We start from the raw sequence: 19,618 nt of genomic DNA, 5'->3' as shown, positions 1-19,618 counted from the left end.
TACTTTTAGGTATACAATAGCTTTAAGTACACTTACATTGCTATGCAAACATCACCACTATCCATGGGCAAAACTCTTTTCACCTTACAAAACTGAAACTCTATACCCATTAAAGAGTGATTTCCTATTCCCCCTCACCCCAATCCCTGGCAACCACCATTCTGTCTCTATGAGTTTGACTACTTTAAGTACATCATATGAGTGAGATAAGTGTGCTTCTGTGACTGCCTTTTCTCACCTGGCATAATGTCTTCAAAGTTCATCCATGCTGTAGCATGTGTCAAAATTTCCTTCCTTTTAACAGACTGAATAATATTCCACTGTATGGCTATACCACATTTTGTTTACTCATCCAGTGATGGACATTTGGTTTGCTTCCCCTTTTTGGCTACTGTGAATAAGACTATTAAAATGGATATACAGGGGTACCTGGATGGTCTCAGTCAGTTAAGTGTCCAACTCTTGATTTAGGCTCAGGTCATGATCCCAGGGTTGTGAGACTGAGACCCACGCTGAGCTCTGTGCTGGGCATGGATCCTGTTTAAAATTCTCTCTCATTTTCTCTCCTGCCCCTCCCCTCTTTCTCTCCCTCCCTAAAAATAAATAGACAGGTAATTAAATTAAATTAAATCAAACTAAATGGGTGTACAGATATCTCTCCAAGTCTCTGCAGCTTTCAGTTCTTTTGGGTGTATATGCAGAAGTGGAATTGCTGGGTCATGTGGTAATTTGTTTTTAATTTTTTGAGAAACTACCATACTGTTTTGTATAGCAGCCACACCATTTTATATTTCTACCACAAGGTACAAAGTTTCCAATTTCTTCACATCCTGACCACACTTGTTATTTTGCTTTTGTTTTGTTTTTTAATAGCAGCCATTCTAATGGGTATGAGGTGATATCTCATGGTGGTTCTCATTTGCATTTCTATAATGATTAGTGACGTTTAGGATCTTTTCATGGGCTTGTTGGCCATCTGTATGTCTTCTTTGGAGAAATGTCTTTCAAGTCCTCTACCCATTTTTTTAAAATTTATTTTTATTTTTTATAAACATATAATATATTTTTATCCCCAGGGGTACAGGTCTGTGAATCGCCAGGTTTACACACTTCCTCTACCCATTTTTAAACTGAGTTGGTCTTGGCTGTTGAGTTGTATGAGTTCTTTATGTATTCTGATACTAACCCCTTATTAGATAAATGATTTATAAAATACTTTCTCCCCTTGCAAAGGTTGCCTTTTTATTCTACTGATTGTGTCCTTTGTTGTGCAGAAACTTTTAATGTTGATGTGCTCCATTTTATCTATTTTCACTTCTATTGCTTGTGTTTTTGGTATCATATCTGCATTTGGGTCTTTATCATTTCTATCTCTTTTAAAAATAGTCCCTAGTTGATGATCCACTGCCACCGTATCTTTCTTTAATTCTTTAAGAATGGTTTCTTTAAATCTTTGGATATATTTATAATATCTGCTTTAAAGTCTTTGTTTTGGGATGCCTGGGTGGCTCAGTCACCCAGATGCTCAGTTAAGCATCTGCCTTCGGCTCAGGTCATGATTTAGGGTCCTGGGATTGAGTTCCACATCACTGGGCTCCTTGCTCAGCGTGGAGTCTGCTTCTCCCTCTGCCTGTTCTGCATGCTCTGCTTGCCACTCCCCGTGCTTGTGTTCTCTCTCTCACTCTCTGACATAAATAAATTTAAAAATATTTTTTAAAAATAAAGTTTTTGTCTGCTTTATTCAATAAATGGGCCTCCTCAAAAGCAGACTCTATTATTTCTCCTATGTATCTGTCACAATTTCCTGTTTCTTTAGTTGTCTCATAATTTTCATTGAAAACTGGACATTTTAGATAACATCTTGTAGAATACTCTGGTTACTGATATTCCCAGCCCCCAGAGGTTTTGTTCCTGGTATCTGTTTATTTGCCTGATCTAAATCTGTGAAGTCTACTTTCTACACAGTATATAGATGTTTATGTCCCTGCTCAGATTTTTTTTCTCCCTTGTTTTCCCATTTTAGTCTAGCTTCCTGAGAATCACCCAAAGCCACTTAACTGGTCAAAGGCTGTGCATAAACTCCTTAACTAGTTAGATTTTCACCTTTCATCAAATGATGGCAAGAAGGTATGAATGCAAAGGGACAGCAAAAAGGTAACCTCTGGGGCGTTTTAAGTATTATTTACCCTGTATGTGCTGGTGCTCACAAAACCCTGAGTTTGTGTAAAAACTCACAGAACTATAGTGTCACCAGAAAAAGTGAATTTTACAATATATAGTATTTGTTGAAGTGGCCATGATTTGTCCTTAAAAAAAGATACTTCTATACCTGTATTGCTCTTGCATAGTTGGATCCAAATAGATCATTTGAGTTCTTAGAAGTTTACTACTTAATATTTAATGAGGAGATAGAAAACAAAAACTTTCTCATTATACTATTGCCAATTGAGGGTCATTTCCTCTCAGAATGCAATAAAATGAAAACTAAACTTTAAAAAATGTATCACTGTAATACTTAATAGTTCATAGGACAATATCAAATTTTTATCCCTGATCAGAAGTTTCTTCAGGATTAACTTTAAGTCATTTTTTTTCAAATAAAAATTCTGGATCATTTAATTTTTACTGACAAGTCTCAAAGAGCCTGAAGACACTGTGATTTAAAGATCAAGGAAAAATTAAAAAAAAAAATGTAAACAAAGGAAGAGATGGCAAAAATCAGGTCTGACAGAAGGAGGTGCTTGGCCAGACAACCTACTCTCTAGGTTCCCAGGAAGACTAAGTCTGCATAGCAGGCCGAGGCAGAAAATGACAGAATACCCCAGCATTCTCTCTTCCTGCTCTAGCTGCCACTTTAATTCCAAGTCAAGTCTTAAGCAATCACGTTCTTTTTAAAACATTTATAATAACAGATAAGCTCATCTGTAACTCCTAACCACCTTACTATGCTGAGAGCATTCATATCCTCCTACTTTCAGTTTTAATCTTTAAAGGCAAAACCAAACAAAACCAAGAAATGAATGAACAAATGAAAAAATAAAAGGGAAGAAAATAAACTCGGTCCAAATCTTTAAGCTGAGATCCAGTCTCCCCTCTCTCTTCCTAAAGCCACCCTTCCTCTTGAGAGCAACCAGAGAGTATTTCTACGTTTTCTAACTTGGTCTAGAGCCTCAGAATCTCAGAATATAGTCTAGAAATATTTTTATCTGTTTTATCGCTTTTAAAAAGCTATTCTCTTTCTTGCTTTGAGCCACTCAACCCGCAAAGCCAATCAAACTGTAACCACCTATTTTTTTCTACCTTGATATGCATGTGGCATGTCACACATCCAAGCTGACCCCCGTGTGAGGAGGGCTGGGACTTGCCTGCTGGTGAGGACATCCAATGTGGTGACCTCAGATCTCACTGGCAGCAGCCCTTAGTCCACTGCGTGACTTACTGGGGTTAAACTGTTCCCCATCATCTCTTTCTCTCCTTCCTTCCCCAGAAAAAATGAAAATAAACCCATGTGGGAGGTGTCTTTACTTTCCTGAGGAGCCAACAGTGCAGAGAGGAATGACATGATTCTTCCTACCTTACAACTACAGGAGAGAGACGAGATGGTAAAGAAATACAGAAGCGGATGACAAGAAGGGCACTCCTTGAAAGGGTCAAAGATGGTAAGAAGGAAACTTGAAAAACCAGCTTTCTTAGTTCCAAGTATTCCAGGAAATACTCTTCTATGAGTAACAAATGTCCTGAAAGGAAGGCTAGGCCAAAACATGGCAGTACACACATGCTACCAGACTTCTTGTGGTTTCTCAAGGTATCAGTCCCATTGAGAGTGGCTTCAATACAGTCTCAATCTAGACCTCTACCTCCAAGAAAACCTGGTGACAGATTCTACTCATTTAGGCCCAGACTTAGGAAGACACTTCAAAGAGACACCTTTAAATAACCACCAAAAGGACTTATTCTCACCTGTTACCACATAAAACGAGCTAAAAGGGAGGCCAACTCTTTTTGCTCATGATTTTCTTAAATCAACTGCCACCAGTACTAAAGAGTTACCCCAAATAACCTTCTGATTAAGGCCACAAGAACATCCTAGCAGCATTTGGCAGAAATAATTGAGGGAGCCGGTACTGTCTTAAAATACTGTCACTTTTAATAAACACTGGTGAGATACACTTTGATACTGCAAAGAGAAGGGCTTTGGAAACACTAGCTAGATGGCTTGTTCTTTCCATCATCCCTCATCACTGTCACTCAAAATGTTCTCTGAGCTTTACAACATATGGTTCCACTATCCACTACTTTATATATAAGATCAAGAATGATGGTCCCTTACAAAATTTAAATGAACAATCCTACCATAAAGTATTATTTTAATGACTTAAAAATATGCTGGATTCACAACTCCTTTCCTTTAAATAATACTAAGCCTGAGATCTTATTCAATTTGAGGTCATATTAGAGTTCATTGAACATCGACTACCATGAGTAGTGAAAGCAGACCTTTGGTGAATACCTTTTATACTGCAGAATTCACAAAATTATCCTTTGTCAATAATTGCCATGCATCATTTAATGTGGGCCTCTTCCCAAGGACCAAGGTCTCAAGTCTCTGCCTTAAAAATAAGTCAACTTTTCCCATTATAAAAATAATAAACATTCATATAAAAAAAACTTGGAAAAACAAAAGAAAGTAAAACAAAGAAAAATGCTCCTCGCTCACCACTGAAAAATAACCATTGTTTTGTGTACATTTTGGTGTACTGGTATTATCCACTGGAGTACACATTACTTACGTAAGCCACTGGCAGGCCACTGCCAAATTAAATAAAATACAAAAGTCAAAATCAAAATGAATTATCATAACCATGTTTTGAAAAGAAACTTTTCATTATTACATAATACATGCTCATTGAAAAAAAAAAATCTAACATATAGGTAGCCAAAAAAGGAGGAGGAAAAATCGTCTATCCGCTCACCTCCTTGAAATAACCATTGCTTAATTTGGTGCACAGCATTCTTTTTTTCATGTACATACAAGTACCTTCCTTTTAAAAAAAGAAAATGAAGCCATTAGACCATTAAAAATTGCCTTCCAGTTGGAAAATGGTTATACATATGTATTTTGTGAACCTGCAAGGTTCACTTATTTCAGATGGAATGCCATCGTTTTATTTTATTTTTTTTTTTTGGAATAAATCATTTATTTAATGGGAAAGTTAGTAGCTTTTCTTTTTTTAAGCTAGACTTAGTTTTGAGTATATTAGTATTTGAAATGACAAATGTTGAAACAAAAATCTAAATTATGATTACTTTTTTTTTGTTTTTTGCTTTTTTAAATTTTTATTTATTTTCGGCATAACAGTATTCATTATTTTTGCACCACACCCAGTGCTCCATGCAATCCGTGCCCTCTATAATACCCACCACCTGGTACCCCAACCTCCCACCCACCCGGAATGCCATCATTTTAAATGGTTGCACAGAGTTGCATTATGTGGCAACACCAAAAATTATTTAACTAGTACATTAGGTTGTTTCTGGGGATGTTTTATTGACACATTAGGTCAGTAATTCTCCAGTAGTCTAATAATAAGCAAAGGAGTTTTTTCCCCCTTCTTTCTCTTCAAGTTTAATTTTTTTGGACTGAAGAACTATAATAAAAAAGGTTTATCCCAAGCCATTTACCCACTCTCATTTTTAATGAAACATACGTGGACTCAATATAATCTTGATTTTAAAAACAAAATTATTTTTGCCAGGGTGAAATACCAAAGGGAATGACTCCTTAGTAATTTCTCTTTGTATAGAAATGAAAACAGCCTGTTGTCTGCGATCAGTAAGAACCAAACTAACCAAACATTTGAATTTTCTATTGGGTTTACAGTTATTGAGAGTTCACTGGTTTTAAAGAGAGCATTTTAATATTCACACCACTTCAGGGTATGTTAAAAATTAGTGGTCTCTGCCTCTGGATTTAAGAGATATAGCTATCTTGTCAGGATTTCATACCTTTTTTTTTTTTTAAAGATTTTATTTACTTATTTGACAGATAGAGATTATAAGTAGGCAGAGAGGCAGGCAAAGAGGAGGAAGCAGGCTCCCCGCTGAGCAGAGAGCCCAACATGGGGCTCGATCCCAGGACCCTGGGATCATGACCTGAGCTGAAGGCAGGGGCTTTAACCCACTGAGCCACCCAGGTGCCCCAGGATTTCATGCTTTTAAATGGACACAGAAGGAGAAAGTAACAGGGCATGCAGCTTCCCGTCGGGGAGGTCAGTATTTTCAAACACAGCCAGGTCTGCAGACCGGGCAACCCTGCTATTATACACTTGCCACCTTTACGCCTCTGTCTCCCATTACGAGGCAAACTGGAGTTCCAGCCAGGCTGCCCTCACTTGTCTTTTCTCACTTCAAGGAACTCTTAATACTCTGCAAATGTGTAATTAGCTTTAGCTATAAAAGCCAAGCATTCTACCTATCCCATTTCTAAGAGCTAAAAAATGAGCACACAGTATCCTGGCCAAGACGGAGGATGTCTTCTTTGGAGATGGCAGTGTGCCACTTGTGTGACACTTTTCAAGCAGCACCGGCAAAACACGTCCTCTGAGAATGCTTCGTTAGGACCACAGAAAGCTTTTATGGTACAAAATGCTACACAAAGTATAACAAACAGACACACTCTCAGTAGTTTGTGTTTTCAATCCAAGACAATTCCATCAGGCAAAAGCGCAAAGAGTAGAGGGGCTCTGAAGAGGAATAACTATTTTGAACAGGAGGGGAAGAACTGCCACCTTCCTAACTCTGGATAATGTATTACACAGGAGGGAACAGAGCACCCTGTGGCCTTGAACATTTGACTGAGTAATTAACCATTCAATTGCACTAAGTGCCTAGCAGTACCACAGACTGCTGAGGATCTAAAAACGTCAGGATGAAACAGGTCACCACCCTTCACCTCCAGCAGAGACCCTCCAAACTGCTAACATGAGCCCATGATTGCGTTCTCTTCAGGTCCTCCGGCTTTGCCCCTACACCTAGGGTGTCAGATGGAATTTGCCATGGCAGGGATGAGGCACAGCATTCCCGCAGGTGACAGAACAGCTCACGGACAAAGTTCTCCTGCAGAAGGGACAGAGTAGGGAAAATGGGGTACGGTCAAACTTCCCTGAGAGCCACCTATTTTCTGACATAGGCTTCATGAAGAAACAAAGTGACCCACCCAGCCAGCAGCCTGTGACACAAAATGATCACCAGTGAACATTCCTTGTTTTGACCTCTGCCCAAATTCCCCTTCAGGGGGCGGTAAAAAGTCACAAGGGGAGGAGGGCGTCTACTGAACAACACTGTGGTGTTATCTGATAATACAACAGTAGCATCCCATTTTCTCATCTGATTCTCATTTGAAATGGGCACTGTCTTAATTACTGTGTTCAGAAAAGTAATTGCAAAATTTTCCTGGTTAATTATTAATCTTCTCGAAGTGACAGAGGAAATCCAGAGCAAAGTCAGGGCTAGAAGGGACTTTGAGAGGTCATTTATCTCTAGACTGCAGAGAGAATACCAAAAACATACAAATATACACCCATCTTTAGATGACTTCCAGAAAAAGGCTTACATTGTCCAGTACTGAAATTCTCCATTTTCTAAAACCTGGCTTTGTATGTCATCTAGTGGTCCTCCAACATTAGTGTGCATCAGAATCACTTGCTGGGGTTTGTCAAAACAGAGACTGCTGGGCCCCGTCCTGGTGGTTGCTGAATCCATAGATCTTGGGTGAGGTCTGCCAGGGCGCATTTCTCACAAGCTCCCAGGTGGAGGCGATGCTGAGAACCAGCACTGCACTGTGAAGACCACGGTTCTAACCTAAACTTTGCAGGACTGAACCCTTATATTCTCAATGGAAATAGATACTAGTTGGTCACCATTCCTCGGTTCTGAGGCATATACTTACTTGAATACCAATTCAACAGTCCCCTGGTCATTTTTTTCCCTCCAGGCTAAATAATAGACGTTTCCTAACATCTTATTATAGATATCATTTTTCAACCCTTTAATCATTTTGTGAGGCTCTTTGTTGAGACTTCTCCAAGTCTCTTAGATGGGGAGCTAAGAACTAGACCCAGAACCTTGGTCAGAGACTGGCTGAGACTGCATATAAAGGGAAAAATGACTCACAGATTAATACAGTGTATTCCTATTTATTAATCCCCAATACCCAAAGTTTGTCTTACTTTTGAATCATGTTCTTCTGACTCCTTTATGAGCTGCAGTAATGCTTAGGTGACCTTCCTAATGCCTTTCTTCTGAGAAGCTCGAAGCACTTCTCTAATTCAACAGGTGACTCAACACCCTAACCCAGTGCAGGGTTAAGGTACTAGTTCAAGTGCATATCAGTTCAGGAGGCAAGAAAAAAATCTGGAATGCAAATTCAGATTTCTATCCAAATACCATTATATTGGGAAAGATGTTTCCTACATTCATTGCCTTTTATAAGACACTAAGTTTACCTCCTTCACATAAGCATTCTAGGTGCAGAGAAACTAGTGAATCTCCTCCCTTTCATTGGGAATTCTAACAGGGAACTGGTGTTGGGGAGCTGGTTGCTGGGGTCACTCTCATCTATCTCCATCACTTCCATAGCTGCTGAAAGAGAAAGGGAGGGAGCACCCTGAGGTGCACTGTAGTTTGTCCTGTTTGGCAAAAGCCCAGACAATCTGAAAACTACCCCACAAGCTAGCCCCAACCCTCCCCTCTCCATTTTGTTTTCCTTTTCTTCCCTTTCATATTATGGTTTCTGCCAGTTGGTTTTTTTTTTTAATATTTTATTTATTTATTTGACAGACGGATATCATAGAAGCAGGCAGAGAGAGAGGAGGAAGCAGGCTCCCTGCTGAGCGGAGAGCCCAATGTGGGGCTCGATCCCAGGACCCTGGGATGATGACCTGAGCTTAAGGCAGAGGCTTAATCCACTGAGCTACCCAGGCGCCCCTTCTGCCAGTTTACTTAGTGTGTGGTGTTGGGGGCCGGTCTCTGTGTAGTGCCTAATTTCGGCACGTGAGTCCTTTGTGAGGAGGAACTATGCTGTCTTTGTGCATTGTATGTGCTCTGGGGGTGCTTAACACGTGCTAAATAATAACAGCAGTGCCAGTATTTCCAGGAGAAATCAGAATTCCAGCAGAGGGCCCAATCCTATTACCATCTATTTGTGTACAAGACAGCCAGAGCTCAAGGCGTCCCTCTGTGCACTGTTCCTTTCGTTTTAGATAAAAAGAGTTGAAATTCAGTATAACAAAGCCTATTCCTACAAAATTTCCTTTTGAAAGAGAACATTCTAGAGATGTGATCACTGTGCACTTGCATTCAGCTCCAAACCAAAAGGCAACCTGTTAGATAATATAAGTTCCCATATAACCGCACAGTCCAGTTACCTATTAAAAGCCTCATGTGAATGAAGAAGACCCCCCCCCCAACAGAAAAGCCTCTTTGCTTCCCTGAAAAATCTCTCAAAGCTTCAGCGCAGAACACTAATTCTTTAGGAATAGAGGAACATGAAAATAAATCTACTGCAACAGGAGCCACTCTGTCAGAGCCTCTGGGTCTATAACTATTTTAAGAGGCAGAGGGCTAGGAGGGGGGCAGGCTGCCAGGGAAAGCAGCTTAAACAGGGCTGGAGGACAGAAATGCACAAAGCCAAGTGCAGGGAGGGCGATGGTGATGGAAGGTGCAGGTGTGCACAACACATGCGCGGAACTGTGGGCTGCTGGGCTCTATCTGCAGGCCCCACAGCTGCCCGGGCTGCTCAGCATCTGGACCCCTCACCTGTTACCTTGAGCTGAGCTCACTGTGATGGGTCATGCCCAAGGTCCTAACTAGTCAACAGGGACTCTACTAATGAGGGAACCATAACTAGTATCACTCCATCAGGCACACAAGAGAAGAAGGAGTGAAGAGAACCAGCCGCCCAGCGAACGCAAGAAATTCCCACACTGACGCTTATATCATTAAACGATCTCCCCTTTCATTCACCTGGATCACGCTCTCACAGCACATAAATCACTAAAAGGGACACTCTGAAAGTGTTTATGAGCATTTTAGCAACTCCTAGAAGAACACACACTTCCTCTAGTAAAAATACCTATGGAAGCTTCTTTCTGTTAAATTTTTAAAAGTGGATACATTTTGAACAGCTTTTCTTTTCTACAGGACTAAAGGACAGTGGGGGGAATGAATAACAGCTTGAAAACCATCTAGTACCAACAGTACCAACAGTGCACCTTTACAAACACTCCACTTAGATGCTCACGGAGCCTAGGTGACAATTAAAAGTAAGAATAACACCGTTTACTGTCTTCCGATGGAAGTATGTATTATGAAGCAAATACTGGAACAAAGTCCCATTTACTACTGAAGTTGTATTACAGACTTTGCTGTTATAATTACAATGAATCTGGACTGTAAATTTCTCTTCGGCTCAACAAAAAACAAGTTTTAATAGGAGCTGCTTTCTAAAAATAGCTCAAGAACTCAGTTCTGTTTTCCCTTCTTACATTCTTTTCCTACTAAATGTACCACTGAAACATTTCCTTTCATTGTTGACACCTTAGGTCATTTGGATTTAAAATCAGACAATACATAATAACAAAGAAGTCTTTGAATAAAGCTTGCAAACTGGGAAAATGGCATTTGAGGGAATGCCTCCCTCCTTGCTCACAGGGTTGATACGGACATGGATGCCTGGGAAGCAACTAGTAGGCGACCTATTAGAATTGTTTCAGTAAAACCAATATTCCTATAGGTGATACAATTTATGTGTTAACTGATTTTAAAAAATGTCCTCCCTGGTTCTCTGTTATAAGCACGTTGTTTGGCATGAAGTTAGGTATACTCTGACTTAAAACACACCTCAAACAAATTAAGCAAGGTGCTTCAGATCTTATTAACAATACTTGATGTTAAAATCTTTAGTTTTCTTCGGTCTGAACTTAAATTGACAATGACTTGTTAATTTTAAGAACAATTACGATTTAAAAATTTCATAATCTTTCGTTAATTTTGGTAACTAACTCCATCTTCCAGAGGATGCTTTCAATTACTTTGTAAAGCCTTCCTCCTAAACTTATTTTTTTAAGTGCTTCTCTTTAGGGGTACACGGGTCTATTTTTAAACAGAAAATCTTCTTAGAAAAATAAAAACCGTTCTGTCTATACATTTTACAAAGTTACATATGACGCTTGCATTATTTCTGCATATAAACTCGTGGCTCACAGGAAGTTTAACAGGAATCCACTTCTAACTTTTTTTCCCCTAAGATTTAGGTTACCATAGAAATAAAGCTCAATGAGACAACCATTCCATTAATCGAATATTTTAACAGATAAAATAAGAAATAATCTACAGACTGCTTCTGCAAAGATAAAACAGTAAGAATCAAATACTTTCTCTTGGGAAAACCGAAAAAGGCAGGTTTCTTGCAGTAGGATACTTGTAAAGAAAAACCTTTGCCACCGTTCCTAGAATCCTCTTAAGTCCCCACCCCAAAGTTTCCAGCTTTCCCAAGAGATAAAAAATTACTGAAGGAAGATTTAAGGAGAAAAGAACAAAGAGAAATCTTAAAAATCCACCCACTACTTACAAGCACTTTCAAAGGAAATCTGAGCCGCAATTCTTCAGAAGACTGCTCTCCCGACCATAAACCCAGTCTGCAGTCTAAAATAGATATCCTATCACATTAGGCCGAGAAGTCACATTTCAGCTTACTAACTTCTACTTGGGTAAACAGTTTTACAACTTATAGAACAGACCCTGGCTAAAATTAACCGCACCGGCGCAGCAGGCAGGAACTCCCTGATTTGCATCATGTGTGCCGGGATTTATTCACTAGGACAACATCGGTGTCCTCTTAATGGGAAATTTGGCCAAGGGGCGTGCTCTGCGGAACAATACATAGCATCATGATTATGCTAATTACTGAATTCAGTCCAATAATACAAACTTCTTTTAAGATGTTTCCGCAAGTACTGACAAAGAGAAAGAGTAAGCGCTTTTCCACGACAGGCATTCACTTGAGTTTTCAGCACATTCAAATGAGACAGAACTTTGACAACAAGGTGGCAGTGCTGTTTGCTCCTCACAAGGAAAAGCAAAGTAAAAGGACATTCTGTCAGATTCTTGAAACAGCGTGACTAGATGCAGTACTATGTGAAATTAAATAGGCATCAAATAGACATACTGAGAAGTCTATCAGTAAGTACCCTTCAACGAAAGCTTTTTTCTGGATATAGAACGAGCTCATGTTACTTGCTTGCTTTCGGGCTTTGTCTTCTGCACCTCCCAAGGAGCTGTTATAAGGACACAGTTTCACTAATAAATCACAACTGAGAACAAATATCTCAAATATTTGCAAAAGGCATCGTCCCTGACAAGAAGCATTTTGAAATGCATTTAACTGCCGGGGTGGCTGGAACTGGTAAGCTGCACCCCCCCACCCCGATGACTGACCATTTATAAGGCACACTGAAACTCAAGTTAACAGCTAAAGACCTCAAGCACACATCTGACATTCAAAAGAAAGTAACATAGAACTTTGTTTAAAATATATACACTTTCTTAATAAGTACAACTTATATCAAAGCCACAGAACCGCTTAACATCTACTCAAGATGGTTCAGATTTAGTATGTTTTAGACATTCGAGTTCTGATGACATACTTTGGTCCGGTCACTTAATGAAAGATATCAAAACATTTAAAACATCAATCAAATCTCCAGACACCTCTGGGAGAAATTATCCCCCTCCCCTCCTTTTTCTAAACAGATGGGTAAAACAGGGAAATTCAATGATTTGTCCAAAGTTTCAGTCTGAATCAACACTGGATTATTCCACACTCCTAACCGCTCTAGAACACGTCTTCCATATTAACCATTGAGCTAAAATCCCAGAAATCTTTTCAGAGCTGTTTGTTTTCCTGATTTTAAAATGTTGTGTCAGTTTAGAATTCAAGAGATTTTTATTTTTTTCTGTTCAACTCCCAAATCCCAGGTTTGTGCGCCAGGGGCGAGCTCCCTCCTTGACTCTCTATCACAGGCAGGTATCCTGAAACACGGATCCTTAAGACCTGACTATGCTGGGGCGCCTGGGTGGCTCAGTGGGTTAAAGCCTCTGCCTTTGGCTCAGTTCATGATCCCAGGATCCTGGGATCCAGCCCTGCATTGGGCTCTCTGCTCAGCGGGAAGCCCGCTTCTCTTCCTCTCTCTCTCTCTCTGCCTGCCTCTCTGCCTACTTGTGATCTCTGTCTGTCAAATAAATAAATTTTTTAAATCTTAAAAAAAAACAAAAAAAGACCTGACTATGCCCTTATGAAACACTATCCACCCACAGCACAAACCCCCAAAGTGGTAAACAGCTTGACTCCTGGTGGCATGAGCTGGTAACCACCAGCACGGACCCTCTCTCCAGGTCACTCACAAAAACGGCTGCTAGTCTGGGGTTCCACCCCTACCGCCCAGCTGTAAAGGGCACTTGCTCTCCACTGCCCACCCCGCACCCTGCCCAAGAGACAGTAGTTGATGTGCACTCACCACCACCCCAAGCCAAAAATCACTGGAAGTGATTTCCCCACTCCATGCCAAAGTGGGCGATCTCCTACTCCATGCCAAAGGGAAACAAGTTGGCACTCATCAAAGATGACTAACTGCAGATCACTATAACTAATTCTTAGTGATCCGCAGCAATTCTGGAAGTTTGATGCAAAAGAAGACACTGTGAGGCTATTTTTGACACAATTAATCCTTAACCGATTAATAACTGTGATTAATTAATCATAGTTCGGAAGAAGAGTTTCTAAGCTAAAACATGATTTCTTCCCTAAACCAGAAAGAAAAAGCAAACACAACCGAGTTTACTTAGAGGCACTGGAGTTTGCACTGCAGAGGAACAATATGATGAATTCTACATCCATTAAATGGAAGGCAGGGGACGCTGAGCAGTTTTCCAGTTTCTCATGTATCAAATATGCTGAGTATGACTCTACTGTTTCTTTCAACAGTGGCCACACCTGTTCCAAAATGGAAGAACCCAAACATTCCAAAGAAAATAGTGTATCCTCCAATTTATATTAGTCACTCTGTGGCTTCCTTTTCTTTCTTTTTTTAAGATTATTTATTTATTTATTTATTTGTCAGAGAGAGAGAGAGAGAGATGACAAGCAGGCAGAGAGGCAGGCAGAGAGAGGAGGAAGCAGGCTCCCTGCTGAGCAGAGAGCCCGATGCGGGGCTCGATCCCAAGACCCTGGGATCATGACCTGAGCCGAAGGCAGCGGCTTAACCCACTGAGCCACCCAGGTGCCCCTGTGGCTTCCTTTTCATTAGTGAAAATAATTTAAGAGTCAACTATACTTTTGTTCCAAGCATACTTATGACAGTAGAGAAAAATCTGTGTGCATCATTAAAAGCAAGGTGAATTCTCCCCATTCGTTCGCATTAATTTTTGGTGTTGGGGGAGGCGGGACAGGCAGCATTATGTGAGCGGAAGATGGTGATCTATGGGATCTTTAGTGCAACAGATCCATGCAATTGAAACAAAATAAAAAACAACTGTTTTTATGAACTTGCATTAATCAATTCACCTGGATACCAACCCTCTAGAGTAGCCACACACATAAAATTTTAAATTTTCTCACCATAAGGTTAAAGAAGGGAAAATTAATTTTAGTAGCCTATTTTATTGAACTCAATATATCCAAGATACTATCATTTCAACATGAAGTGAGTATAAAAATGACTAATGAGCTGATGGGATAAACGGAAAGCTGAGGAAAGCTGAAGACCAGAGATAGCCTGAAAGGGTAGAAAAATGATCTAGAAAGGAAAAGACAGAAGCAAAGGAGGACAGATAGACCAAAAGCAAGGAGAAGAAAAGAATTTCTCCCCAGGCATGGAATTCAGTTATAAAATCACACAGCAGATACTAGAATGTTCCCATTAGGCTAGGTGCTGCTGATAGAGAGAGGACAGACAAGGGCTCTGTGTTCAAGAAGCTCACACTCTGGTGACAAGGACAGACCCACCCAGGCAAACACAACGTTCTGGTGAGTATGAGGACACAGTTATGTGCTCTGTGTTCTGGGAGTGCACATGGGGGTAAGAGTCGGGGAGAGGAACAGTTAATTTTTTTAAATGAAGGTTATCTACTAATGACATTTTAAATATATGTTCTAGAATATCTCGGGATTCTGAATTTCACTTTGGAACCTTTGAAGAGTCACAGGGACATGATGGGAGGGATCAGTTATTCTGAAAGATTTAAAAATTACATCTGGAACCAGCAGTAAAATTTCCATTCTGAGCTTTTATCATCTTCAAATTAAACGTGGTTATTTGGTCCAACTAGTGAGGGTTGCAGAGTAAGGAAAGAGTAGAAAGGGAAAAAAACAAAACAAAAACCCTTCCTGTTTCTCCATGGTTCCCAGTTTTTCAAGGGTGACATGAAATACTCAAAGGCTTCATGCTGGTAAAAACCACGATCAACCCACTAGTAAGCAACTCTTCTTCGGATGTAGCTATAGAGTCCGAAAGACCTGGGTTCAAAATGTAGCCTCCCACCGAGCAGCTACATGCCTCTGCGAGTCTGCTTCCTTCCCTGTAACACAGGGATAATGATGCCAACAGGAAGGGCCAGTGTCAGCGCTCTCCGAGATGCCACACAGCACAGCCCATGGGAGCTCTAAGTGGCTGGAGCCAGTATGATCACACCCCTTCTATCATCGCTGTGGTCCTCGCTGAAGATCAATTGGGATATTTATTGAGTGAGGGAAGGATGAAAGGCTCCCCATTTTTATAGCTCAAAGCTTCAAAAAATGAAAAGCCGGAAGGGCTTCAACTGATTATTAAGTATTTCAGGGAAACCTAGGGTCTATAAACTATCTCTCTAAAAACTGTAGCTTTGAGAGCCTGCACACTTTTTTCTTTTTTATCACTTCATGTTGCTGGCCTAAGGTCACATCAGAATTTAGAGACCTGTTGCGGTAATGACCCCTTCCATATTCCTGCTTCCCTGCATCTACCATTGGGTAGTCCCTTTCTATATTAACTAATTTGGCCAGGAGGACAAGGGCAAATTTTTGAAAAGTGCTGACCCACTGGGGCTTGCCCCGTCTTGCTGCACTGTGGAACCCCGAGAACACTACCCAAAGAAGCCTTGGGTAGCCGACTGAGGGTGAGACGACCACATGGAACAAAGATACACCATCAGCTGTCGGGGCCCCCACACCAGCCAGCACAATGACCACCGGACATGTGAGCAAGGCCACCCTAGACCATATGGCCCCAGCCAAGCTGCCTGCAGAGATCACCCAGGCTAGCCCAAACCAAGGTCACCAGGTGACCTACAGAATTGTTAGACATAATACATGCTTATTTTCCTAAGTCACTAGTATTACATGATTTGTTACACAGCAAAATCTCACTGATACACATATCTCCAAAAAGTCTGTAACATTCCATCCCTGTATCTCCAAATTAAACATTTTAAGACTAACTGAGGTCTGTTATTCTTAAAATTCATAATTCTGATTACTAGATTTACCTTATCATATCAATTATTGTTAGTCAAACTAAAATGAAACAGTCATATAGTCTGATTATAAAATCAGATACTGCTAAAATTGGGAGTTCTATATTTATTCCATCCTATAATTTGAGACAAATATATGTGGCCTTCAATGCTACAACTACACATATATGCTAAAGAGATGATTCGTTCATCCGAGCCTTCAGAGTGATTATGTTGGCATAGATCATAACTATTCAATCTGTCGAAATACTTCAGAAATGGATTAGAGTACCAATTTATCCATACAGGAACAGAAAAATCTAACTCCAAAAGAATAAACCATTTTCTCTTCAGCATTCTTTTTTTGGAAGCTAAAAAAAAGAAAGAAAGAAAAAAAAAGTACATACATAGCAGCAAACTCTTAAAGTCAGTTCTTTTTAAAAACCTTGGTAAGTAGTTAATTAATTCAGCATGATTTTATTTTTATTTTTTAAAGATTTCTTTATATTTGAGAGAGAGAGAGCACATGCAAGCATGAGCAGGGTGGTAGGGCAGTGCAGAGGGAAAGAGAGAGAATCCTCAACCAGACTCCTCTCTGAGTGCAGAACCTTGAAGCAGGGCTCAATTCCAGGACCCTGAGATCATGACCAGAGCTGAAATCAAGAGTCAGATGTTCAACTGAGCCACCCAAGAACCCCTATTTAGCATGATTGTATAACAATTTATAACAGGACTGTGAACTTAAGGCAGTATTATTACTGTTGTTGTTTGAATACTTATTTTAATGTAGTTAATTTTTTAAAGTATCTTAGAGTAATACTGGGAAATTTTACCCTCCGCATACATTCCTAATGGTCATCCATTTAACAAACATTTGTTGAACAGCTGGTTCCTGCCATCATGAAATTCCCAAGTGCCTGCAACATTTGTACGAATGGCACGATATTCATGACTATAGCAGAAAATAGTGTGAATGATAGTTCTGCCTTCAAGAGACTTATTATCTCACATGAGACATGATAGAATATATAAACTTCCTACCATAGGAGAGAGTAATCAGTAAGTATCTCATTTCATTCCATTAGGAATCTAATTAGAGGCTTCCAGTTGGGTTCATCAGGAAAGGCATCTTGGAGGAAGTGACATTTGAATCGAGCCTTTGCATGCTGGCGAGCTTTCAAGAGCAAAAGGAGTGGAAAGAACATTATAGAGAAGCAATGACCTCAGCAAAGGTAAAGAAATAGGAAAGCTATAGTGCATGTCTGGGGAATGGAATGGATTCAGAATTCATCTCTCTCTGGGTTCAAATTCTAGCCTCATCATCAGTAGTTGCTGACCTTGGGCATCTACTCTCGCTGTGTCTTAGTTTCACCATCTTTAAAATGGGGACGGTAATAGACACATATCATATGGTTATTATGAAGATTAAATGAGTTTATGTTTGTAAAGCATGTAAAACACTGGTGCTTAATATAGAAATATTTTATTAAATAAATAAATTTGCACGTTTATGCATACACAGCAAGGTAGATAGACAAACGTGCATGAATATATAGACATAGGTATACCACTAAACAGAGTACCTGGGATGTAGTAGGTGCTAAATATGCTTTTTGATTGTTTTCCCTTCATCTGGAGTTCATAGAGAATCACAAGGACACGGTCAGACGTTTTCATGCGCCCTAACATTAGCCTCCACTTGGTTAAAAGAGCAGAGACCGTCCCTCCTCTACTCTGGGAGTTTCCTCCTTTCTCTTGGAGCAACACTTCAGCATTTGCTGATATAGATGCTCTGCTTGAAAGTGCTACACAGACAGAGCCGAGCTGCCAGGTTTGAACAAACAAGCACTAATATGTAATAAACACACCTTAAATGAAAAAATTAGCATAGGTTTATTAAGTACAATCTGAACTTCTATAATTCATTAGTATTCAAGCTAACCCAAAACAACAAAAAAATGTACTGTAATTTGAGAGTTTAGGAAAAAGATATTTCAAAAGATATTTCAAAAGTAACAAAATCTTACTAGTTCTACTCTAATTTGGCTTCAAGGCAGTCATATATCCACACTGAAAATACTTGAAAATGTAACCTTATTACTCAAATCTATTAATAAAAGGTTAAAGTGAGTTCTCTCCATTTTTAAGGTGAAAGTACTTGAAAAGAGTCTGTTTAAATAAATAAATGTCCTGCGATCTCATACTATTTATTTGTCTTTCTTACAGATAATACAAAGACAAATTTCACCCACTGCAAATCAAACTCCGTTGCCACTCCCATGTTGGTGGCCCCCGTATGCGGACTGATACGCCATGCCAAGCTGCTGACCATAAACACCCACTTCTCTGTTTCTTTGATCCAATTAGAGCAAAACTATCAAGAATCAGGCAACCAGCTACTAACCTCCAAAAGCTTTTGGTACATTAGCACCAAGTATTAATTTTTGTTATTCCAATGCATACTGCTTCACAGCAATCAAGCTTACTTCAAGAGCATGTAAAATCTTTTTAGGGTAAGAGCTACTCTACTTTCTGACTTGAGATTTAAAACTATCTAAGGAAAAGAGGACTGGAGAACACTTAAGAGTCATACTGATGGGATCATTCAAATCAAAATTCAGTAACTTTGCAACCATTGGCCAGTCACCTAACAGAATTTTCTCTTCCCACCTATAAGATGAGGATAAGAAGCCACTTCCAAGGATTGTTGAGAAAACAAGTTAATTTATCTATAGCACTCAGAACAGTACTTGGCACAGATTTCTATATATAAAATATATTTTTTGTTTATTATATATATTTTTTAGCTAAAGAAATTAACACTGAAGGGGAATTCCAGGTTAAACCACCTGTATGTGGTAGAGAATCTACTTTGGGGTTCTGAGTTTTTAGGTTCCCTCTCTATCTTATTTTGGATAAACAGGGTACTTGCAGGCTAAGAAGGAAAGGATCTTCAAAATAACAGCCCCAAAGCACTGGTTTTATTATTGATAATTTCAAATATGTTCTCATGAGTCCCTGAGCATTTGTAAGATCTGTTTGAAGGGCAAATGCTCAAGTGTGTGATAGAATA

At 39.7% G+C, this 19,618-nt stretch overlaps 1 protein-coding gene across 9 annotated transcripts in view; it reads right to left on the bottom strand.

Moving 5' to 3' along the window:
* Window positions 1-19,618, bottom strand: part of SLC20A2 (solute carrier family 20 member 2) — a 106,488-nt gene that overhangs the window by 62,051 nt on the left and 24,819 nt on the right. The window contains exon 1 of one of the 9 annotated variants that reach the window (XM_044225288.1): window positions 11,630-11,857. The exons of the other annotated variants lie outside the window; for them this stretch is intronic. The gene's annotated coding sequence lies outside the window, so the exon portion shown is untranslated. Of the gene's footprint in view, window positions 1-11,629; window positions 11,858-19,618 lie in introns of those variants that run through there. 9 annotated transcript variants of the gene reach the window in all.

This window comes from Neovison vison, chromosome 11 (genome assembly GCF_020171115.1).
Source record: "Neovison vison isolate M4711 chromosome 11, ASM_NN_V1, whole genome shotgun sequence".
Taxonomy (NCBI): Eukaryota; Metazoa; Chordata; class Mammalia; order Carnivora; family Mustelidae; genus Neogale; species Neogale vison.
The sequence above is the reverse complement of the archived record's forward strand: the minus strand, read 5'-3'. Positions and strand labels throughout refer to the sequence as shown.